Here is a 13,969-nt window from a genome sequence, read left to right on the forward strand (position 1 = left end):
CCTGAGCCAAAGGCAGAGGCTTTAACCCACTGAGCCACCCAGGCGCCCCATTTTTTTTTTTAATTATGGCACCAAAATCACAAAGTTTTTCTCTACTTCAGCAAGAGTGCGAATAAGGTCGGTTCTACCCATGGACAGTTAAAACAGGCGTAGACTGCTCAATACCCTGGGAACATCCTCAACCCAAACATCTCTTCGAGTCTCATGTAAATGAGAGTTCGGGGTGACAACTTTTATTTGCACAGCATCTTGACAGAAAACATCATCATAATCACCACCCCTTGCCCAAATATTAGTCCTTACTATGTTGTAACTTTAAGAGCTACCCTAATTTCATGACCCAAAGGTTTGACTAGTAGTTTCCCTGTGTATTTGATCACAAAATTATTTGAAAAGCATCCTATGTGCATTCATGTTGGAGGACTGTGGGAATCCAAAGCAACAATGTTTGTGAAGAGAAAACATTTTGTGTTTGTCATTTCTACTCACACTGCACTGCCATTGGCCTAGTTACAAAAGTATTCGCTATTAAAAAAAGAAAAATCTTGTTCACCAAATTAAATTTAAAAAAAGGGGCGCCTGGGTGGCTCAGTGGGTTAAAACCTCTGCCTTCGGCTCGGGTCATGATCCTAGGGTCCTGGGATCGAGCCCCACGTCGGGCTCTCTGCTCCGAGGGGAGCCTGCTTTCTCCTCTCTCTCTGCCTGCCTCTCTGCCTGCTTGTGATCTCTGTCTGTCAAATAAATAAATAAAATCTTAAAAAAAAATTCAAAAACACTGCAAAGAAAAAATATCTTGGGGTGCCTGGGTGGCCCAGTCAGTTAAGCGTCTGACTCTTGGTTTCAGCTCTGCTCATGATCTTGGGGTCGTGAGACTGAGTCCTGTGACCGGCTCCATGCTGAGCATGGAGACTTATTTTTTTTAATTATTATTATTTTTTAATTAACTTCAATTAATTAACATACAGTGTATTATTAGTTTCAGAGTTAAAGTTCAATGATTCATCAGTTGCATAACACCCAGTGCTCATCACATCACGGGCCCTCCCTAATATCTGTCACCCAGTTACCCTTCCTCCCACCTCCTTCCCCTCCAGCAACCTTCCATTTGTTTCCGATGATTGAGAGTCTCTTATGGGGGCACCTGGGTGGCTCAGTGGGTTAAGCTTCTGCCTTCGGCTCATGTCATGGTCTCTGGTCCTGGGATCGAGCCCCACATCAGGCTCTCTACACAGCGGGGAGCCTGCTTCCCCCATTCTCTCTGCCTGCCTCTCTGCCTACTTGTGATCCCTCTCTGTCTCTGTCAAACAAATAAACAAAATCTTTAAAAAAAAAAAAAAGTCCTTTATGGTTTGTCTTCCTCTCTGATTTTATCTTGTTTTATTTGTCCCTCCCTTCCCCTGTGCTCCTGTTTTGTTTCTTCAACTCTACACATGAGTGAGATCATATGATAATTGTTTTTCTCTGGCTAAATTATTTCCCTCAGCATAATACTTTCTCGTTCAATGCATGGACCCTTCTTAAGGTTCTCTCTCTCCCTCTCTGTCTGCCCCTCCCCCTCCCCCCCAAAAAACAACAACAAAAATCTTGTCCTAAGGATTTTCCCCAGAAACAAATTAGGACTAGCCTAAGCTCTCTGCATGGAGGTGGACTGAGCTGCTATAAATAAATGTGGAAACACGTGTCCCGTTGCCCCTGAGTGTTGCTCTAATAGGCTTTATTCCCCCTCTGCTCTTGCCTTGTGGCCTTGTATTATCTGAGTGTCAAATGTTCCTATGACCATTGTGTGGCCTGGATTCAAGCCCAGCTCCCTGGGCAATGCCCGCCAGGTCTCACTCATCCTCCGAGCTCCCTTAAAGGAGCCTGAAAGGGGCGTGACCCCCCGTGGGAGAAAGAGGAGTCCTCGCGTCTCTTGACACGGGTGGGCAGCCAGACACACAGAACACGGGGGACTCTTCCACCCAACCAACACCCAGTGTCAGTTATGAAAACAGGGACAAGGATGACAATCAGAGATCGTACCCTTACAAGTGCTGAGCCCTTATTAGTTAAATTGTCCCCTTTTATTCACACCACAACCCTACAATGTGGGCATGAGAGGGCTGTTGTAGGACAAATACTGTGCATTTCCCAAGGTCACACAGCCCGGCCAGGAGGCCAACCCAGCTGCACTTGAACACAAAGCCCAGGCATTTCACCACAGGCTGTGTATTTCCTTTTGGATTCACACAGAATCTACGAAACAAAACGTGGAAGAGAAGGACCGTCAAACTTTGTGTCTACTTCTTCATTTCATCACCAGCCTGCCTGACTCTTTGGGACAAATCTCCCTTTTCTCAACTTCAGGTGAAATAGATACATAAAGAAAAAGCAAGGAAACACACCATGACCACATGATTATTTCACATCTTTAAAAATAATCACTTGGGGGGCCTGGGTGGCTCAGTGGGTTAAAGCCTCTGCCTTCAGCTTGGGTCATGATCCCAGAGTCCTGGGATCAAGCCCCGCTTCAGGCTATCTGCTCAGCAGGGAGCCTGCTTCCTCCTCTCTCTCTGCCTGCCTCTCTGCCTACTTGTGATTTCTCTCTGTCAAATAAATAAATAAAATCTTTTAAAAATAAAGAATAAAAATAAATAAAAATAATCACTTTGGGGAGGTGCCTGGGTGGCTCAAGTCTTGATCTTAGCTCAAGTCTCAATGTCTGGGTTGTGAGTTCAAGCCCCAGCTGGGCTCTGCACTGGGTGTGGAACCTACTTTAAAATAAATAAAATAAAATAAAATAAAATAAAATAAAATAAATCACTTTGTCATAACCAAGCAGAAAAATGAAAGTAGCTCAGTGGTTTCTGCTTCTTATCCTTGTTTTCTCTTTGTTTACTTTACTTCATTTCGTTCTAACTTAAAGGGAAGTCAGAGGAGGATCTGGTTTATTTTCAGGAATACAATGCAGACAACTTGTCCAGCCATATTGCTGCCTGAAATGTTACGAGTGGAGGAGAATTTCGTGGGAGGGGTGACACTGAAATGTGGATGCCCCTTACAAAGGTGTAAGAGGCTGAACAACAGAGGACCACGGACATCTGAGAAGCGGGAATTCATGAGCCAAAGGCGATTCACAGGGCAGATCAGAGACCAGCAGACAAGGGCCTGGAAGGGACAAAAAAGTATGAGGTCAAGACATGGAGGAATTTGGGGAAAAAAGGGGTGAAAGAAAAAAAAAGGAGGTGGGATGAGGCCATTACACTGAAGAAAGAAAAAACATGCTTTCTAGGATCAACCAGGTAACACTAAGAAGTGTCCTTTTTCCTAATATTAAAGCTGTTATTGTATTACCTCATTCTGTGGAAAACTCATGGCCAAATAAGGTATCAATGTGCTGGGAGTTGATACCGAGTGATTTTATATCTATGTGATTTTTTTTAGCTCTGCAGAAGCATCCTCAGAACTTCCTGCGTTTATTTTCACGAGAAGCAGCAAGAGCTTAGCTGGCACCCTGCGAGTCAAAAGAAGGGGGTTTCCATCCAACTTTGATTTATGGTCCACAAAGATGCCAATTTCCTGTTTTTGCAGCACTGCGGAAAACTTTCCCAAATATAATCTGATATGCAACAAAGCCTCCTAACAGATGTGAAGATACGGGGAAGGCTCCAAAGCAGACGGTGGGTAAGCACTGTTTTAATCTTAAGGAAGGGACTTCGGCAAAAATTGGGACTGCACGTATTTTTATGTTTGAACACACTTCATTATAATTACAGGGGAATAGGGAAACTCGAAGCCTGCTTGTCTTGTAATCGGTTCATGAAATACCGGTTATTAATTCTGTATGTTTGCTTCTGAGCTCTCCCAGCCGAATAACAGTGCGTTGTCTCCCTTCTGTCTCTCCGTCGGGGACTTCTCAAGGGGTTGGGGATGGACACTAGCTCCTGTCATCCCATCAGTGCCAACATGGGCATCTATGACTTCAGGGGCACGGGTTTTCAGGCTTCCTTTGGCCCCCCATTGAGAGTGTGGGTGAGGGGGAAGGGAACGGCAGTGGCTTTGTAAATATGGGGTAAGGAGCCCTTCTGACATTTGTATTTCTGGGGACATCCCAGAGAAACCCTCAGGCTCCCAGATATGGAGGGTGATGGGAGGGAGAGGGCAGCAAGGAAGGCTCTCATTCCTCCCCACGACCCGTCCTCACTTCCCACCATTGCCCACTACGCTTAAATCCAGTTACCACGCTCCCCAAACCAGCTAGGGTTTTGTCCCCAGGCTGGTAAATCTTGCTCTCCATCTTTTGCTTGGACGATTTCAGACATGTACTTTCTTGAGCAGAGGAGAATAAATACATAGGCTATTTATCTACCCCTGGTCGGGAGCTTAAGGGAGCAGAGATCCAGGTCCCCGCCCAGATGCCCAAAGGCAGAGATCTTTCCTTTTTCCCTCCTTCCTTCCTTCCTAGTGAATGGCTGTGCTCTCAGAGAGAAAACAAAGCTTATAAAAGATCAGTCACAAATCTCTCACAGGATAAACAAAACACACATCCAGTCCCCAGAATATAATGTGCTATCACATGGCTCTAATCACATGAAAAAGAATGAGAAGTCTCCTGAATGCCCCATGTTTCTTCCATCATGGAGTTTTGGGTGGCCAAGCTCTCCACCAGGGACCCAAGCCTGCTCACAACTTTAGCTTCTTTCAACTCAATACCTACTCACAGTAGGTGCTCAGTAAACATTTCTTGGACTGAGTCAACTATTTAATTGCTTTTCTTTCTTTTTTATTTTTTTTATTTTTTTTTTAATTGCTTTTCTTAGGTTTAACATATCTTTGAAAACACAAACAACTTGAAAAGCAGTATGAATGATCTATCTTTCCCCTTGAGAAAAGAATACACGTCCTGGGGCGCCTGGGTGGCTCAGTGGGTTAAAGCCTCTGCCTTCAGCTCGGGTCATGGTCTCAGGGCCCTGGGATCAAGCCCCACGTCGGGTTCTCTGCTCAGCAGGGAGCCTGCTTCCTCCTCTCCCTCTCTGTCTACCTCTCTACCTACTTGTGATCTCTGTCAAATAAATAAATAAAATCTTAAAAAAAAAAAAAAAAGAATACATGTCCTGATTTGTATGAAAATCTATCTCTTCATTTCTCTTATAACTGCTTTCAAAGAGAATCCAACAGTCAAAAATTGTCCTTTCATCGATAATTTCAGTATCAACAGATTCTTGATTATCCAAGATAAAGAAAATATGACTTAGAAAATGATTCTGGGAATGCCTGGGTGGCTCAGTCTTTTAAGCATCTGCATTAAGCTCAGGTCCTGATCCCAGGGTCCTGGGATGGAGTCCTGCATCAGTCTCCTTGCTCAGTGGGGAGCCTGCTTCTCCCTCTGTCTGCTGCTTCCTCTGCTTCTGGTCTCTCTCTCTCTCAATCTCTCTCTGATAAATAAATAAATAAGTAAATAAATAAATAAATAAAATGTTTTAAAAAAGAGAGAAAGAAAATGATTCTGAAAGCCATTACCTCTCCAAAGATGAAAACCTACTTGATTCTGTATTGTCTATTAATTCACCATGAATGTTCACATTGTTTGAAAATTAAAGCAAGCAACAGCCTTGCACTTAAGATACAAATGCTATTAGCTTCGTAAACAACATAGTTCTTATGTAAGTGAGTATGTTCTTTGGTCACTCTTTGACCTGAAGGTCCAAGTGAGAAATACCTGATTTTTTCAAATTTAATATCAATTCATCACACATAAATTGTGAGACATGCCATTATTTTATGTTCCGCTAAAAAGGAAACATGCTTCTGATATCATTGGAAGACATATCCTGACTCAAAAGAAGTTCAGTTGTGAAGAGGTATGTCTTAGAAGTCACTAGCCTGGCTACAGGTTTGTCATTCAAGTGCCAGAACCTCAAATCCTTGGACCATGGAAGAGTCAGCACCAAGCACTCCGCCTATGACTAGTTGCGTTCAATATGAAATTACCGATGGATTTGTCTGAGGGCCTCTATACTTATTTCTTATAATAATATATTTCTTACTGTATATAATATATAATATATTTTATATATTTATTATATATTATATATTATTATAATAAATATATATTATATATCACATATAATATATTTCTTATTATAATATATTTCTTATATATAATTATATATTTATAATATTAATATATTATTATATTTCTTATTATTAATTATTAATATATTTTCTTATTTATTTATTTAACAGACATTTCTTTGTACCTAATATATGTGTTAGACACAATTCCTGCCCTCAAGGACTTAGAGTCTAGAAATCTATGACTTTAGGTGAGGCCAGGGGTCAGCTCACTATGAGCCAAATACAGCAGACCTGCTTTTGTAAACTTCTGTTGCACCATAAGCACGCAAATTTAGGTATTGCTCGCTCTCACACTATAATGGCTGGGTAATTGCAACAAAGCACACAAAGCCTGAAATATTTGCCATCTTGTCTTTTAGAAAGCATTTGCTGATCTCTGGTTTAGGCTCATGGTTTGGTACCATACCTCTGTCATTTAAAAAAAAGCCTTCACATTTGAAACAAATATCCAATCAGTTCAGAGTGGCACAGACTTCCAAGTCTAAGAAAGAAAATGGGAGGGGCGCCTGGGTGGTTCAGTGGGTTGGGCCTCTCTCTTCAGCTTGGATCATGGTCTCAGGGTCCTGGGATTGAGCCCCACATTGGGCTCTCTGCTCAGCGGGGAGCCTGCTTCCCACCCCCCTCTCTCTGCCTGCTGCTCTGCCTACTTGTGATCTCTCTCTCTATATACAATAAATAAAATCTTAAAAAAAGAAAGAAAGAAAGAAAATGGGAGACAAAGCAAAAAAACACAGGATAGAATCATAGTAGAGAACAAACAGGAGTGATTAATTAAGAACTTTCTGTTCTCTCTTCTTCATGCTTCTATCATGTGGTCTTCTGAGTATTATATGAATATTGGTAAGGAAGGAAAGCTCTATGAAGATGACAACGTTGCAGGTTTCCTTTGTTTTTGTTTTATCTTTTTATTTTATTTTTATTATTTATTGTTTTTAATTAACATATAATGTAATTGTTTGAGGGGGATGTCGCAGTTTATTAGCAACTCTGGCATTCAGTTTTACAAAGAACGAGTTGAGCATGTGCAGGTACATCAGATTTAATGACAATGGACTTGAGCCGTTCCCCAATAATCTTTATCACCGATCCCCCTGTTCGTGCTGTCATTCATTCCTACACTCAGCCAAGATTTACTATGCAGTTACTTACTATATGCTAGCCTGTACTGGTGACTCGGGAATATAGCAGTGAACAAAAGAAATCCTTTACTTTCATGGAGTTTGAATTTGAGTGGGAAGAGACAAAAATAGGTAAAAATGATAAATATGTTCTACGTCAGGGAGGGGTGAAAAGGACCAAGATAAAACTAAGCAGAATGGGGTGATAGAAAAGGATAGTAGGTGGGAAAGGTGGGAGGTATGTGGTCAGGGAAGGACTCTGCCATGGGCGAGAAACCCAAAGAAAGCAGAATCAAGCCATCCGGGAAGTCTGCCCACAATGGGAATGATAGGGGCAAAGGCCCTGAGGCAGAAGCATTGCAGGCTGGGCTGGAGAAATGGTCCAGGCCTCTATGCAGGCACACAGCAGTGATCTGGGACAAGTGTGCCAGAAGGATGAAGTTGGAGAGGATGGGGGGTGGGGTGACGAAGACGTCAATGTCCTTCCAAGTGAGATTAGAAGCCATCAGAGGATGGCATGATCTGACAACGGAGTGGAGAAGAGACTGTTGGGGAGTAGAGTGGAGGTAGGAAGAAGTAAGGAGGCTCTTGTAATAATTCAGGCAAGATATGAAGGTGGCTTGGATTAGAACACTACTGGAAGGGGGACCTGGCTGGTTCAGCGGGTAAAACATGTGGCTCTTGATCTCAGGGGTCATGAGTTCAAGCCCCACATTACTTTAGAAAAAAAAAAATAATAATAATAAAGAGCAGTATTGGGAAAAGTGGTGAGATACGGTCAGGGCCTGGATACCTTCCAAAGGTAACGTCTAGAGGATTTACTGGTGGATTGGATGTGAAGTTTAAAACAAACAAAAAGAAAGAAGCAAGGAAGTTAACTCACTCCTCGTTATGAACAAATGGCATTTCCTCAATCCTTTATAAAATGTGGATAAATGTATCTTTAGAAATATTACATGTTAACTTGGTAACATAATCTAAGCAAAAGAATGTGTTGTCATGCAGATAAAATTTCAAGACAAATTGCCTAGCCTCCCTTTCCAAGCAGTGGTCTTCCTTATGCCCCTCCTAGGAGGAAACTTAGTTTATTAGTCATACTTCATTCATCCGTGTAGTCTCATGTCCTCTTTACAGAGAGAAATTTCTTGTATTTCCAATAGTATCAAATGTCAATGATAATTTATATTTTTCATTAAAAATTATTCCTACATTTAACATATGACAGTTTTAGTAAAAACTTTTTTACAAAATAGCTTAGAATAGTATACTCTTGTTTCAGATAAAGGGTTAAAAATCTAAATTCCAGAAGTATTTTAAAAGAAACAAAATCCCCATTGCTTTCAGTTGTCTCTGGCAGTGCTTTTCAAACCTCAAGGTGCAAAGAGTCACCTGGAGATCTTCATCAAATGCAGATTCCGATTCTCAGGTCTGGGATGGGGCTGACACTCAGCATTTCCAACAAGCTGTCAGCTGGTGTAGATGTTACTGTCCTGGGATCACACTTCAGGGAGTGGAGACCTATAAACTAAGAAACGAGGCTAAGAGTAAATTAACTAGAAGATGTCCTCTTTAGAACAAGTGTAGAAATAGATAGGAATGATATATTCAAGAAATACTTATTGAGTGCTTGTAAAGGATCACACTGTGTATTAGGTGCTGGGGTTCAGAGATGGAAGCCAGTCCCACTGGTGAGGAATCTTCTGGTTTGATAAGGAGAAACTAGATAAATAAACAATTACAGCAGGCCTGGGTGCAGTGACAGATCAGCTCTTTGGGGACCCAGAGGAAGGGTGGGGCACGAGGGGGTGAGGTGAGGAGACTTGTGAGTTTCATCTTGAAATACACAGAAGGAATAGGACACAGAAGGGAAAGACATCCCTGATGGAAAAAGTGCAGGGGCACAGACAGGCCCTGATGGCTCATAAATCCCTCTGTAATTGCAAATTCTTCGGTGTGACTGGAACGCAAGTGCGTGTGGGGGGAGGGTGGAAAATGAGGCAGAGGGTGGGCAGCAAGGAGGACCGGAAGGCTAGGGGAACCTGAAGGTGTTGAAGGGTATTCAAAGAGGATCAGGTTTGCATATTGAAGAGACCGCTAGAGCCTCAAGCCTTGGGATGGGGAGTGGGGGGGTTGGGCTGGTGGGAGGGCACGGAGCGGGGCAGGTAGGGGAGTGGGGGGACAGGAAACAGGCACAGGTGCTCTAAGGACCACTGAAACCCAGACAGATTCTTTCTAACTTGGGACTTAAAATGTACACATTTCCAAGCAAACAGTCCCTTTCTGTGAACTTGATAGCCTGAACAGTTCACACAGTGAAGGCTCGCTCTGGAATATAATTAGCATATCAGGGATCTGCAAATAGTCATCCACCTAGTGCTTGAAAGAAGTCTAATCTCCAAAGACAAATATTTTCAAGCAAACACAAGTAATAATTCAAGGTGATGGGGCGCCTGGGTGGCGCCAAGTGTCTGCCTTTGGCTCTGGTCATGGTCCCGGGGTCCTGGGATCGAGCCCCGCATCATCATCGCTTCATCATCGGGCTCCCTGCTCAGCGGGGAGCCTGCTTCTCCCTCTCGATGTCTCTGTCTCTGTCAAATAAATAAATAAAATCTTTAAAAAAAAATTCAAGTTGGTGTAAAACGATATCTTTCTGCCTGCCTTCTTCATAACGCTGGGTGGGCAGGAGGTGACCCTGTGGGTGATCAGGTACCAGCGGGTGGGGCCCCTTGGGGCTTGCGGTTGTGCGAGCACCAGCCACATCTGCTAAAAATGGCCCACAATTCAGCGAACCCGGCTTGGTGAAACCCCATTCGCACTTGAGTCACCATATGAATTCCTGTGAATTTTCCGTGCGATGCATGTGTAGGAGGGCAAAGAATTCCGATTTCCAAGACTGAAATCTGCCTCCCAAATTAGAAGTGAGAGAGAGACAAATTCGGCCTTTGTGCACAGAGGAGAGAATAAAATGAACCGGCAGGCCAGCGGTCAATATCCTGAGGCCGTGTAATTTGTCTGCCACAGGACAGGAGCAGCCTCGGGAGGGGGAGGCCAAGAGGCTCCATCAGAAACCACTGTGTGGCCCCTGTGTCAAGAAGCCTGGCCACCCCGGGCTTTCATCCAACAGGGTGAGACTCAGATTGTGGAGAGAAAGTCTAAATAAACATTCCACTGATGAAGAAATCAGATAGAGGCAAGTCGATGATAAGCTATTTTTAATATTTAATTAAATATTGAATATTAAATGTAATGTGGGAAGACCCACGCACTGCCCGCCCCCCACCTCGCATACTGTTTTCCCTTGTGTTGAGGCCACATTAAAATTCCAAGTTGCAGTTAGAGTCTCTAGTAAATAAGGAGAATGATAATAAAAATATCTCAGGGTTATAAGAACAGTCTGCATTAGCCAGGTATCCTCACCTCTCCTAATAAATTCAGGTTATCTGTTCATTTGACCTGCTTCTCAGAATAATCTGGAATGACTCAGGAAGCAGTAATCTTCCATCCCGTTTATAGAGAAGAAAACTGAGGTCCAAAAGGCAAGACACATGTACCAAATCACACAAAGCTAGGACTTTCTTACTCCCTATTCCTGGGTCTGGCAGTTCTAGATACGTCTTAGGGCAAACATCCACTTCTAAACACGTCTGTGCTTTCAAAGTATAAACATATTCAGAGCACCAAAAATACTGGCAATTTTTACTTATGTTTTCCCACAGGTGGCAGTTCCTGCTTAGACCGATTGGCTTCCACACTCCTGAAAGCCATTTCCTTTCTGAATCATAGCATAGTTGGCAATAGTTAACAAACAATTTAGAGAGTCTCTGTAAAAACACAGCCGTCTGTGCTAGGAAATAAGTATCCAGAAATATAAAGAGCATAGACCAATGGAAATGACTAGAACATTGGGAGATAAGGGCGGCCCAGCATAGGGCCTTATGCCACTGCCATGCCAACATATTCTAGTTTCCTCCATCCAAACCCGGAGGAGGGGTCCCTGAAGACAGCCCAGATCTTAGAGGAGCGGAGCTGGGCTCCGGCTCACCTGCGGTTATGAGCAAGAAGACGGGAGCCTGCATTGCCTAGGTTCCTCCAGAGCAATAGGACATTTTGGGGCAGCTTCTTTTCATTCTCGGGCCACAGTCTTCTCTGAGTTCACAAATTCTTCTAGACCTTCTAGAAAGGCCAGTCCCTACACAACACACTCCCTGAGTCTTCAGACTTAGCAGGACACTCCTTCCTCCCGTTTGTCTTTGAAACCTTGAGGTCCCAGGACCCCACCCCTCCCGTGGTTTCCAATCTTGGCAAGGGGCAGTTCTATGTGTCCACCTGGCTCAGCGGTAGCCAGTTACTTAAGTAGATATTGATCTGGGTGTTGCTGTAGTGAACATCCACCATCTGCTGACTTGAAGTAAACAGATCATCCTTAATAATATGGGTGGGTGGGGCGCCTGGGTGGATCAGTGGGTTAAGCCTCTGCCTTTGGCTCAGGTCATGATCTCAGAATCTTGGGATCAAGCCCCCTGTCGGACTCTCTGCTCAGCAGGGAGCCTGCTTCCCCTCCCCCTCTCTCTGCCCACTTATTTGTGATCTCTCTCAGTCAATAAATAAACAAAAGCTTAAAAAATAATAATATGGGTGGGTTTCCTTCAATTCACTGAAAGACCTTAACAGCAAAAACTAAGGTTCCCGGGAAAAAGAAGAAATTCTGGCTCAAGACTGTTGTATCAACTCCGGCCTGAGCTCCCGGACTGCCAGGCAGCTCTACACATTCCAGACTTGCCGCCGCTACAATGGGATCAACTTCTTAAAATAAATCTTCTCTTATGTGTGCAGGTGCGCATGCGTGTTTGCGTGTCCCACAATGCAAGTACCGTGGTGCTGGGAGGAAGGTTATCCTGCTGCTCTTCGTTGTCACCTTCAGACCTTACTCATCCATGCAAAGACATCAAGGAAGCTAGCGGGACAAAACCTGTGTCCCTCTGACACTCATCCTTCAGCTCTGCCACAGCCCCCTGCCTGAAGGGTGCAGTCCTCTACTGATGTCTCAGCCACTCCCCCCACTCCATGGAGACAGACCCTGGGGCTGAATCACAGGCTTCTTCATCCACAGCCACAGCCGTGAGCACCACCACCCCCAACCCACCCCACGTCCTCCGTACACAAGTCTCTCACCCTGCCTGGCCTCATATCCAGGGCCTACTTGCCTCCCTTCCTGTGGTTAGCTCTAGAGGGTCTCACACTCAGTGTGTACAAATCCAATGCACACAGTCCTCCCTCTATGCTCAGTTGTCATCAAGAGTCCCCAAGTTCCATGTATGGCACATCCCTCCATCGAGTCATGCCACCAAAACTTAAAAACAAAGAAACAAAAAAACCTTTCCACCCCCTTTCCCTCATCTCCTTATTTCTGCCTCATTACCAGGATTTTCATAAATATTTCTCCAATGTGCCCATACATCTTCATCTCCCCCAACCCCGGACCCAATGTGGACCACCACTAACTCTCATGTAGACTATTCCAAACTGTGTCCTTTGTTACAAAGATGCCAGAATAATCTTTAAAATGCAAATCTGATCATCCTCTCCGATTAAAAAACTTTAGCGGGTATTATTGAAAGGAAAAGACCCTGTCTCCTCTTCTGGGTCACCCCACACACCATGATTCCCCTCCACTCTGCCCCAGACATGCTGGCATCTCCCAGCCCCTTGAACCTGCCGTACTATCCACTCTACCTGAAAGCCTCTATCTTCCTGTTTGGGTTAGGAAACCCCTATTCCTGTCCTATAGGTCTGCCGCTTTAGACCCTGGGGGAGGCAGGTTCCCAGATGGATTCAGAAGTGAGGAGATTTACCAGGGAAAGTTCTGTTTATAGAGAAAGTCTCAGCCAGGTCATGAGGATAAGCAGTCTGGGGAGAACGTGGCCTTGGCACGAATATTATGTTGGATCCTAAAGGTGCAGCCGCTAGAGGATGTCAGCCAACTGCTCTTCTTACAACAAGCTCTCTCTTGAAAGGAGAGCTCCGTGACACGCCTCCAAGACAGCCACAGATCTCAGGGCAAACTCTGCTCATTTTTCAGCAAAAACATTTTCCTGTACTTAAAGTTGATTCCTTAGATTACTAGAGATTACTAGAGCAAGATATAGCAACATTTTAAAGATTCTTGATTCATCACAATTCCCAATCACTGCAAAAAGACTAAATTACTTTCATTATGCTGTGTTTAATAAGATATGAAAATGTACCAACATATTTTATAACATTTTGAAGAATAAAATTAAAAAGGATGTTGGGGGAGGGGAGGCTTTGGAGGTAACAGTAAATTGAGAAAAAGAAAATTTTGTTACATTCCGTTTTCTAAAAATTCTATAAAATATCAGTTTTATTACAGAAGGAAAAGAGCTATAAATATGTGTGCTCACTGTTAAACAGAATTCCTCTTTTTTCTATTCAATTTTCCTTATAAATAACAAGCTCCAAACTGGAGATTGAAATGGACTCAGAATACTTTTGTTTTTTCAAAAAAAAAAAAAAAAAAGCCTTAATTTTATGTTCCCTGCAAAGGTGAGGAGATAAGTATAATATAGTTCCTACCCTGGGGAAGTTCACATCCTAGCTAGAGAAAAAAGACATGTAATAACTAACCATATACCACAACAAAATGAGCATAATAATAAAGTGACTGGAGATGAGAGAGGAATTTATTCAGCCAACATGGAGAGAAAAGAGAGAAAGAA

The sequence above is a fragment of the Lutra lutra genome, chromosome 15, assembly GCF_902655055.1.
Source record: "Lutra lutra chromosome 15, mLutLut1.2, whole genome shotgun sequence".
Classification (NCBI taxonomy): domain Eukaryota; kingdom Metazoa; phylum Chordata; class Mammalia; order Carnivora; family Mustelidae; genus Lutra; species Lutra lutra.